At 33.0% G+C, this 10543-nt stretch overlaps 1 pseudogene; it reads left to right on the forward strand.

Moving 5' to 3' along the window:
• Positions 1-7585: 7585 nt before the first annotated feature.
• Positions 7586-10259, forward strand: LOC120211915 (annotated as a pseudogene).
• The last annotated feature ends 284 nt before the right edge of the window (positions 10260-10543 follow it).

Consider the following 10543-nt stretch of genomic DNA (forward strand, 5'->3'; position numbering starts at 1 on the left):
TTTTATATATATAAAAATCAGTTTGTGTCGAGTGGGTCAAGTTTTTTTAGAATAAGATTGGGTTTAGGTCAGGGACGGAGCCAGGATTTCATCTTGAGGGGACAAAGTATAACTTTTCTAAAGTTAGGGGGACAATTTCATAATTATTCCATAAATATTTAAATTTTATATATAAGTTGAATCTTAAAAAAATGATGGGTTGGGAGGCACAACCCCTTCCACTTCCTTAGTAATTAAGTCCCTGATTTAGGTTAAAAAATATCTAACTCAAGATTTAACATTTATATATTTAGAGATAATTGTAATAATATTCTTCTTTTTATATTTTTCAATTATGTCTTTATTTTATTAAATAAAATAAATTTATATATACACATGTGTGTGTCGAGTTAGGTTGGATGTAGATTTTTTTACCTAAAAAATCGAGCCAAGTTTAGCTCGGGTGGAGCCTCTCTATATACAAATTGGACCAAGGGACTAGTGAATGAAGTATAATATTTAAATTGGATCGACAAAAAATCTGACCCAATTCAACCTATATTCATCCCTCACCTTGAGAATCAAAATTTTAAAGGACTGCTACTTCTTAAACAATAGACCTATCTAATACTCTCAAAAACCTAAATTTAAGTTTAATGAAGAATCAACATTAAAACAGTCTATTCAAAATAAGATTATCCTAATTAGATAAAGGGTAAAATACACAAATAGTCCCCCAACTATAGGGTATTACTTTGTCGAGTCCCCGACTATTAAAAGTTATAAAATGATTCCCCGACTATAGGATGTTGCTTTGTTGAGTCTATCGACTATTAAAAGTTACAAAATGGTCACTCGATTGTTCATTATATTCCAAACTCGCCATTTTTCGTTAAAAATTGATGGCCCTGTGAGTTGAATGTTAACATGTTGACTGAGATATGATAGTCGTTTGAGATTCTGATATCAAATTTTATCATATCCCAATTTGAGTCCCAGTCAACGGGTTATCATTCAACTCAGAATGTCGTTAAATTTTTAACGAAAAATTATGAGTTTAAGACATAATGAATAATCAGGTGACCATTTTGTAACTTTTAATATTAAAGGGACTAAAAAACAAAGTCATATAGTCGAAAGACCATTTTGTAACTTTTAACAGTTGTGAAACTCAACAAAGTAGTGTCTTATAGTCAAGTGACTATTGTGTACTTTACCTTTAGATAAAATAGCAAGGATGGGAAGAAGTGCACATGCAATTGTTTGTTGATGATATTATGAAGGATAGGATCCCACAGTGAGTTGCTTGACCCACAGGCAGTGCCCTAAAGAGTTGGACTCAACGTCCTTTTCTTAGGCCATATCACCTTCATCAACCAACCTCTCACTCCAAACCACAAAGTACAATTACCCCCAATCTCACCTTCATCGATTGTTTCCATCTACCAAATTTATCTTCTATTTTGATTAAACTTGACTTCATTTGGTTGCGTGTCGGAACGATCGCATGGTTTTGTAATAAGAAGTGCGAGGTTGAATTTATAAAATTTCAAGGGACGAATTTGAACTTATAAAATTTTAAGAGATGAAAACATATTTTCAATAAAAATATATATATAAATATCTAAAATATATAATAATTTTAAATTTTCAAAGAGACAAATATCTCACCCACCTCTCTCGGTCCATCCCTAATTGCATCTCCTCTCTTTCTATAATAGACTTTAATTATTCATTAAAACTTGCCCATCATGTTGAAGATCTAATTAAATGTTTAGATCTATGTTGGTTTTCAATGGCAATACCGTTAAACGACGATTAGTTCAAACTGGTACTATTGTTAACGTCGGAGTAAGAAGAACAAGAAAAAAATATCGAAACGAGATAAAGGGAATGAAATTTTAGGGTTTAGGGTTTTGGTTACAAATAGTTTAGGTGAGGGGTAGCTCATCAGTCTATGACCAAGGTATACCTAATACACAATTGAGATTTGTATAGAAATTTATAGATTGTCCACCAAAAGTGACGATGATAGAATTCGAACTTGACCTTATAAGCTCAAATTCCTGAATCCTAACCAGTTACGTTAACACTCGTTGGCTTAGGGTTTGTATTAGTGATAATCAACAAAATTTTTATTGTAAGTAGACTTGTTCAAGGTTAATTATTTGTCTAAGGGGATGTTTGTTTGGCTCTGAATGGAACCATTTAGCGCTGAATGTTGAATCGTTTAGCATTTAGACTGTTTATTTCTCACCTCTGAATGATTCAATGCTGACTGATTCAGTAAAACAGGTGTTGAATGATTCAGCACAGAAGTACATTTTGAATGATTCAGAACCATTATCAAACAGTATGTCACGTTCAGAGCTAATTCATACTGAGCCTCTGAATCATTCATCATTTGAATCATTCAACGCTTAATCATTCTGAAGTAAACAAACAGTCCCTAAGTCTAATTGCACACTTATGTTTACAATGATTTGTATAATAGTAGTATCGGGATAGACAGAAGGAGACAGATGGAAGTAGTCTAATTGCACACTTATGTTGCAACTAACCCGACGCTTGCTTCGCCTAATTTTCAGAACCCAGTTAGACTTGGATTTCAGCAACCCAAAGACGAAACCCACATGTTCCTACTGCCACGTTAATCCAAAACCTGAATGGAAGACATGATGGTTGAGTATGAAAATGACATCAAATGGCCTAATGGCTTGAGTTTCTTCAGTGCTCTCACCGGACGAACCGAAGACGCCCGCTTTTATTCAACTCTGAGAGCTTAGGGAACAAACCATAAACAAATCATCACCCGTTTAAACTCAAAGGAAAATACTGGAATCAAAATTCAGATAGCTTGGATAGTCATCCGGAGAATACGAGGAAGATGGATAAGGTAAAGAACTTTCCAATACCCGCAAGGATGACAATGTATTCATCGTCGACTTCAGTCGAGCATCATCAGCACCAACCCGGGGAGTATAGGAACTCTGAGCCCGGTATGTACACGGATGTCATGGAAACGTTCTAGGAATGAAATGAAGAAGGATTATGGTTTGTTTGTTTGTTTGAATATTTTCACATGAAGATAATAAGGAAGATAATGAGGGTGACAGTGGTAGTGATGCCATTTATAATAGTTTTGTTAAGGTTATACCAAGTTCTTAAGTTAGCTTGGTGGTTGGTTATTTTGATTTGGATTCTAAAGGTCTACTATTCGAATCTCATGAAAAACATATTTTTCATCAACAAAACGATATCGTTTTGAGCTTTTTAAGCATCAAAACGGTCATGCCAAAATGACGTTGTTTTGATGAGGGTGTCATGTCATCGCCGTCACGTAAAAAGGATGTCATGTCATCATCCCATTAACGAATTAACGGTGGAGTGGCAAAATTGCAGTGAAACATAAACGTCTGTGCTAAAATTGGCAAAATTGAAACGTCGATGGCATTTTCAAGTCCGAGCTTAAAGATGAGTGGTATTTGACATAGATTACCCAAAAAAGAATAATCAATGTCTTATTATATTATTATTATTATTAGGATAAACTACACCATTAGTCATGCACTTTAAATATCATTTCATTTTGGTCTAAATTATAAAAAAAAATCATTTTACCATTAAACTTTTTGAATTGATTTTTTAGTCACTAAATTGTTAAATTATTAATAGTTTTATTCATATAGAAAATTATTAATTCCTTCAATTGCATGTTGTAGATCACCAATCACATCAAGAATGATAATAAAATGTCCATATTTCTCTCCATTCTCTCTTGATTGATTTTTCATGAAATCTATTCAAAACTGATAAAATTTTATCGAAAGATTCAACCTTTATTAGTTTAATCTCCTTTGTTAATCATCTGATGAGGCTAGTTTTACTGTATGTTATTCATCTTTTTAGAAGAATGTTTCTCATTGTTTGAATTTTTCAAATGAATACCCTGAACTCCTAAAATCTAAGAAAGTATTCAAACCCCTAATATGTTAGAATTTCTAGGTTTAACTACACTATTTTAAAAAAAAATATAAACTGATAAAGTGGTAAAAGATGATGAAACAAGTTTTCTACTATCTAATGTTGGTATGTCTAAGAACATCAATTTCCGAGGATAGTTGAAGATAAGAAAAATATTGATGATGTGGAAAAAATGACACGTCAAAAAAACAAGTTAATGATTTAACGATCGAATGACAAAAAAACAAGTCAAAAAGTTCAGTAGCAAATTTGATGGCCAAAACAGGATAAACCATAAAGTTCAATGACTAAAGGTATAATTGGAAGACAATAATACTTATCTTATTGCATGCATAATATTTATCACGTTAATTATCTTAATGCATGCATGCATGATTTATTTATACTTTTTTTTAAAAATGTATTATCATGTTAATTATATTTATGAAGAGTAATAAATCAATCAAAGTAATAATTTATTGTTTTTAATCATGATTACATTTTAAGTTTAAATTATTCTACGTTTAAATCAAATTCAGATATATGTTATTTTAAGTTTAAGATTATCTGAATTTGGATGGAATAAATTAAGAGTAACATTTTTATGTCTAAATCGAATTGATTTAGATTATAAGGTAGTATTTGTTTAGAATTTTATTAATTTATTGACAACGCATATATATCCTCTAAATATAGTTACCCGAACTCAAGATATTTAAGGAAAATAAATTCTCTTTTATTACTGAGGTTACTTAATGAGTTGAAATAAATTTTTTTAAGTCAAAATTAATATATTTATCTAATATAATTATATTTTTTTTATCCTTTTATCACGTGTTGAAAAGATAAAGGGGGTGTTTGGCAAACAACTGATAGGTGATAGTTGCTTCTAGTAACTGGTTTGATCAATTGATTTGATTAGTTGATTTGAGAAATTGATTTGATTAACTGTTTATATAAAAGTGTTTGGTAAAATTTAACTGATAGGTGATAAATGATATGAGTAAAATGACAAATAAGGGTTCGATACATTTAGTTGTTAAGTACATATATGTTTTTATAATATTTTAGTCTTTATTGGGATGAAATTATTTGGATAAAATGCTTTTGAGAATGAATTAAAAATTCAATAAGAAAATTAGTGAATATTTTTTTTTTAATTTTGAATATATTTTTAAAATTTAATATTTACAAATATTAACCTTGTGAGATTGATACATATTATTCACATTGTATAAAATATCAACACTACATTTTTTTATTAATATATTTGAGAATCTACAACTAAAAATATGATAATAAATAATATTTTATTAATTCATCGTTAGATGATGCATAAAATTCATTTTACACAAGTTTATTGAAAATAAATTTAGATTACATAAATATTCAAGAAAAAATACATATCCAAACAAGTACAAATAAATAGGAATATTCAAGTGGATTAGGGTGGAGGTTGTTTCATTAGATTAGGTTTTATGGCAATGATGTAATTATAGAAATAATAAGGTCCAATATGGCATATAACATCTTATTTTGAAATCAGCTCTTCTAAATCGTTGGATTTTTCAACGTTTTCATTTTCAGTTTATTTTGCACAATCAGCTCTTTCAAAAAGTTATTTACCAAACACTAAAAATGGAGGTAGTCTGCTCAAATAAGCTAAAAACTCCTCAAAAAGTTGTTTACCGAATACCCCAAAAACATTAAAAAGTAAAAAAATTTAGAGTTCAAAAAGTGATCACAGTTTAGGGGTGAACATTCGATTGAGTTGAGTCGAGTAAAATTTTTTAGAGTTCTTTAAGTTGACGAGTCGTATTTTATAACTCGAACTTAACTTAAATTTTTTTCGAGTCGAGTTTAAGAATTTGTAGTTGAGTTATTCGCGTTTCTATACTAATTTTATTATAATTATTTATGGTATTATGACAAAGATTTGTTGCAATTTTTTGTTACTTTCTCTAGCCATATAATATATATATATATATATATATATATATATATATATATATATATATATATATATATTATTTTCACATTATAATGTTATTTAATATATCAAATACAATTTAAAATTATAAAATATATTAATAATATTATATTTTAAAAAAGTATTTTGAACATAAAATATTGATGAGAGTATAAAGGACTCAAATATTTGATGGGAAGAAAGAATTTACAAACAATTGTAGTCAAAAGACCAAATCGAGTAAAATGTAAAGTTAAGGGACTAAAGAAAGAGTACAATTTCAGTATAAAAATGTAAGAATTGAAGTTATATAGGTATTCGATTATGGTATATGAGCATGTGGTTCAAATTTGGTAAAAAATGGACTTCAAATAAAGGATGAATTGAAGAAATAAGAAAATTATGAAAAATTGAGGACTAAATTCAAGAATAAAAATTTTTTAATCAAAAAAAGGAATTGAAAGTACATATGTATTCTACTATGGTTTAAGAGCATATGATTTAAATTTGGTAAAAAATAGACTTAAAATTAAAAAAAATTGAAGAAATAATCAAATCAAGAACTAAATTGTAAAACTATCAAAATACTTAATCAAATTTTTGATTTTTCGAGTAACTCGAAATTTCAAAATGTCAACTTGACTCGAGAGACGAACTGATAATTCGAGTTTACTTTAGTAATTCAAATAATTGGAATTTGAAAAAAAAATTAATTTTTGAGTCGGATCGAGTTTTGCTAACCATTAGATAATATTATATGTATAGTCAGATATGTTTTGTTGAGAATAAGACTTTTTTTTTGACAATATAAGATAATAATTATGTATGATTCAAAAAACAGATAATAATTCCATGATATAATATTAGAATATTTTTTTAACTTTATGAGTTTGAGTGGATAAGATAAATAAAAAAAATAGACAAAAAAAAGAGAAATTTTTTACATGACAAAATTCTTATAATATGATTGTACATTTTTAACATATTTGTATAATCAATTTTATAATTCATCCTTCCTGAATAGGGATGGGCATGGGTCGGGTTTCGGTCAATTCAATCCGATTCGAAAATTTTACATCATTCACTCGACCCGAAAAATATATACCCTCCACCCGGCCCGAATCTGACATGACTTTTTGAGATAAAATCTGAACCCTACTCGAAATAATAAAAATATTATTTTTATTCAATAAAAACGTGATTTAATTGAAAAAAATAATATATAGAAGTATATTATTGTAATTATTCCTAAATATATAAGGTAAAAAAAATTTGGGTCGGGTATTTTTTCACCGTAAAATAAAACCTGATCCGACCCGAATACCACCTTTAAAAAATTTGATCCGACCCGACTCGAACTTAATTTTTTTTTAAAAATCCAATCCGATTAGGTCGAATAGTCCGAAGCAAATCTTTTGATTAACTAAATTTTTCTTGGAATTAGCATATTCTAAACTAAAAACAAAAGAGAAAATTTTGGAGGTGAAGTTAAAGAGATGTTGGGGCTAAGCTTATTTGGTTTGTTAGGCAAAAAATAAAAATAAAAAACACATGGCGTGATGTTGGGGTTCTTACAGCATCATATACCCTCCCTCAAATTTTGTTTTACCCATGTTGTCTCTCTGTCGTGTTCTACCTTCACTCTATAAACACTTCCTTTTCTTCTCTTATTTTCTTCACAATGGGTTCTCTAAAGTTTCCTTCCTGCACTTTCTGATTCTGTGTTTCTTTTGTTTTAGTAAATTCGTTACTTGATTCTTGAGATCCGAGTAAAAATACCTGAAAAAATGGCTCCGAGTTTCGATTTCTCCAACTGGTGGCCGAAGGAGGCGAAGAAAGGGACGCCGGTGGTGGTGAAAATGGAGAACCCGAACTACTCGGTGGTGGAAAACGGTGGCCCCGATGTTGCATTCCGGCCGGCGGAGAAAAGCCGAGGCAGAAACGCGAAGCAAGTGACTTGGGTTTTGCTCCTCAAGGCTCATCGTGCAGTCGGTTGTGTGGCCTGGATCGCTTCGCTCTTCTGGGGATTGTTCGGAGCCATCAAGAAAAGGCTGATCTTTGGGCAAGATGTTGCAATGGCGAGTGAAAAAATGGGGAAAGGGAAGCTTCTCTTCACTGTCATCAAGCTCTTCGTAATAACTTCCCTTCTGGGTTTCGAACTTGTTGCTTACATCAATGGATGGCATTATTTCAAGAATCCGGGTTTGCATATTCCGAGGAACAGTGATATCCAGGGGCTGCTCCACTTGGTTTATGTCACTTGGCTGTCGGTTCGAGCCGATTACATTGCACCGGTAATTCAAGCTTTGTCGAAACTCTGTGTTGCTCTGTTCCTTATCCAATCTGCAGATCGTATGCTGCTTTGCTTAGGCTGCTTTTGGATCAAATACAAGAAGATTAAACCCCGAATCGAGGGGGACCTGTTCGAGTCCGACGATGTCGAGCAATCCGCCGATTTGTATCCCATGGTTCTTGTTCAAATCCCAATGTGTAACGAGATAGAGGTACTAAAGAACTTCACAATTTACATTGGTTTGTATGTCGCCTAGGTGGTTAGAGCATCATATTCTTGTGACTTCATACAGGTATATGAGCAGTCTATCTCTGCTATCTGCCAACTCGATTGGCCGAAGGATCGGTTATTGATTCAGGTTCTTGATGATTCCGACGACGAAATCATCCTGTGCTTGATTAAAGCAGAGGTTGCTAAATGGAACCAAAAGGGTGTCAATATAGTTTATCGGCATCGGTTGATAAGAACCGGCTACAAGGCTGGGAATCTTCAGTCTGCAATGAGTTGTGAGTACGTGCAGGCCTACGAGTTTGTGGCGATATTCGATGCTGATTTTCAACCTAACCCGGATTTTCTAAAGCAAACCGTGCCACATTTCAAGGTGAACAGAAACGAAGCGGAAACTTTTCGGTTTAAGTACCTTGTCTGTTATCACCTTATCAGGCTTTTTACCTTGTATGTCTTCCCTGTATTGCAGGACAATCCAGAGTTAGGGTTAGTTCAGGCTAGATGGAGTTTCGTCAACAAGGATGAGAATTTGTTGACTCGTCTCCAGAACATTAACTTATGTTTCCACTTCGAAGTTAAACAGCAAGTTAATGGAGTTTTTTTAAAATTTCTTCGGTTTCAATGGAACTGCTGGAGTTTGGAGAATTAAAGCTCTCGAGGAGTCCGGAGGCTGGCTCGAAAGGACTACCGTAGAGGACATGGACATAGCTGTTCGAGCACATCTCAATGGTTGGAAATTCATCTTCCTTAATGATGTGAAGGTTCAATCCCTTCTATTGCAATTTTAATATCTAGAAATGATCAAAATTAAGCTTATAATACCTCAGTGAAAGATTCGGGGAGTGTCCTGATGGCTTTAGGTTACTGTGTAAAATGTTTAGGTCCTTTGTGAAGTCCCCGAGTCGTATGAAGCATACAGGAAGCAACAACATCGCTGGCATTCGGGGCCAATGCACCTCTTCAGCTTATGTCTTCCAGCGATCATAACTTCCAAGGTAAAATTGTTACATAACTTTCGGTCTTTGGAGTTTTTGATTTCGTTACAGTATACTGAAGTACCTTTAATGCTGTAATTCTGCAGATAGCGATATGGAAGAAAGCAAATTTAATACTGCTGTTCTTTCTGTTGAGGAAACTTATCATCCCGTTCTACTCCTTCACATTGTTCTGCATAATGCTTCCTCTAACCATGTTCGTACCGGAGGCCGAGCTTCCGGTTTGGGTTATTTGTGATGTACCTGTTTTTATGTCATTCCTCAACATTCTTCCTGCCCCGAAATCATTCCCTTTCATTGTTCCTTACCTTCTATTCGAAAACACAATGTCCGTTACCAAATTCAACGCAATGGTATCGGGACTATTCCAGTTGGGTAGCTCCTATGAGTGGGTTGTGACCAAAAAGGCCGGAAGGTCTTCAAAATTCTACTTACTGGCTTCTGCCGAGAGGGAATCGAAGACAATGAGCCAACTGCAAATACAGAGAGGGGCTTCGGAAAGTGAGCTCACTGAATTAAACCGATTGAAGGAACAGAAAGAGGCGGCCCCTCTACCTGTTAAGAATGTCAATAAGATATACCGGAAAGAGCTCACTCTCGCATTCCTTCTACTAACGGCTTCAGTTAGGAGCCTGTTAGCAGTACAGGGAGTACATTTCTACTTCCTCCTCTTCCAGGGCGTGACTTTTCTCCTAGTCGGTCTAGATTTAATTGGAGAGCAGATGAGCTAGAGAGAACAGAAGGTGCTAAAACTCGGCCAATATCCTTCGTATCCACCTACAAAAGCCAGTTGCTGTCTGTGCAGTTCTCGGCAAATGGTAAAGGGTACATTTCGTCAACAACTCTACTTTATCTACATTTTTTTCACACTGGATAGTGTTCATTGCATTCTTAGGGGTTGAACCATTTGTTGTCATTGTTGTTATAGAGACATAGGTAGGATTTGTACTTCTCCGTGATTCTTGATTTGTGTGTGGTTTGGGTCATGTTGCATTTGTGATGCCCTTTCTCGTGCTCGGGTTCCGAATATTTACCGCGAGATAATGTAAAAAAAGAACATCTAATATCTGTACATTTTGTGTTCTGTCTAAAAGAACAAATAGAATTCTCTTCCCT

The sequence above is a fragment of the Hibiscus syriacus genome, unplaced genomic scaffold, assembly GCF_006381635.1.
Source record: "Hibiscus syriacus cultivar Baekdansim isolate YM2019G1 unplaced genomic scaffold, ASM638163v2 tig00109987_pilon, whole genome shotgun sequence".
NCBI classification, from domain to species: Eukaryota; Viridiplantae; Streptophyta; class Magnoliopsida; order Malvales; family Malvaceae; genus Hibiscus; species Hibiscus syriacus.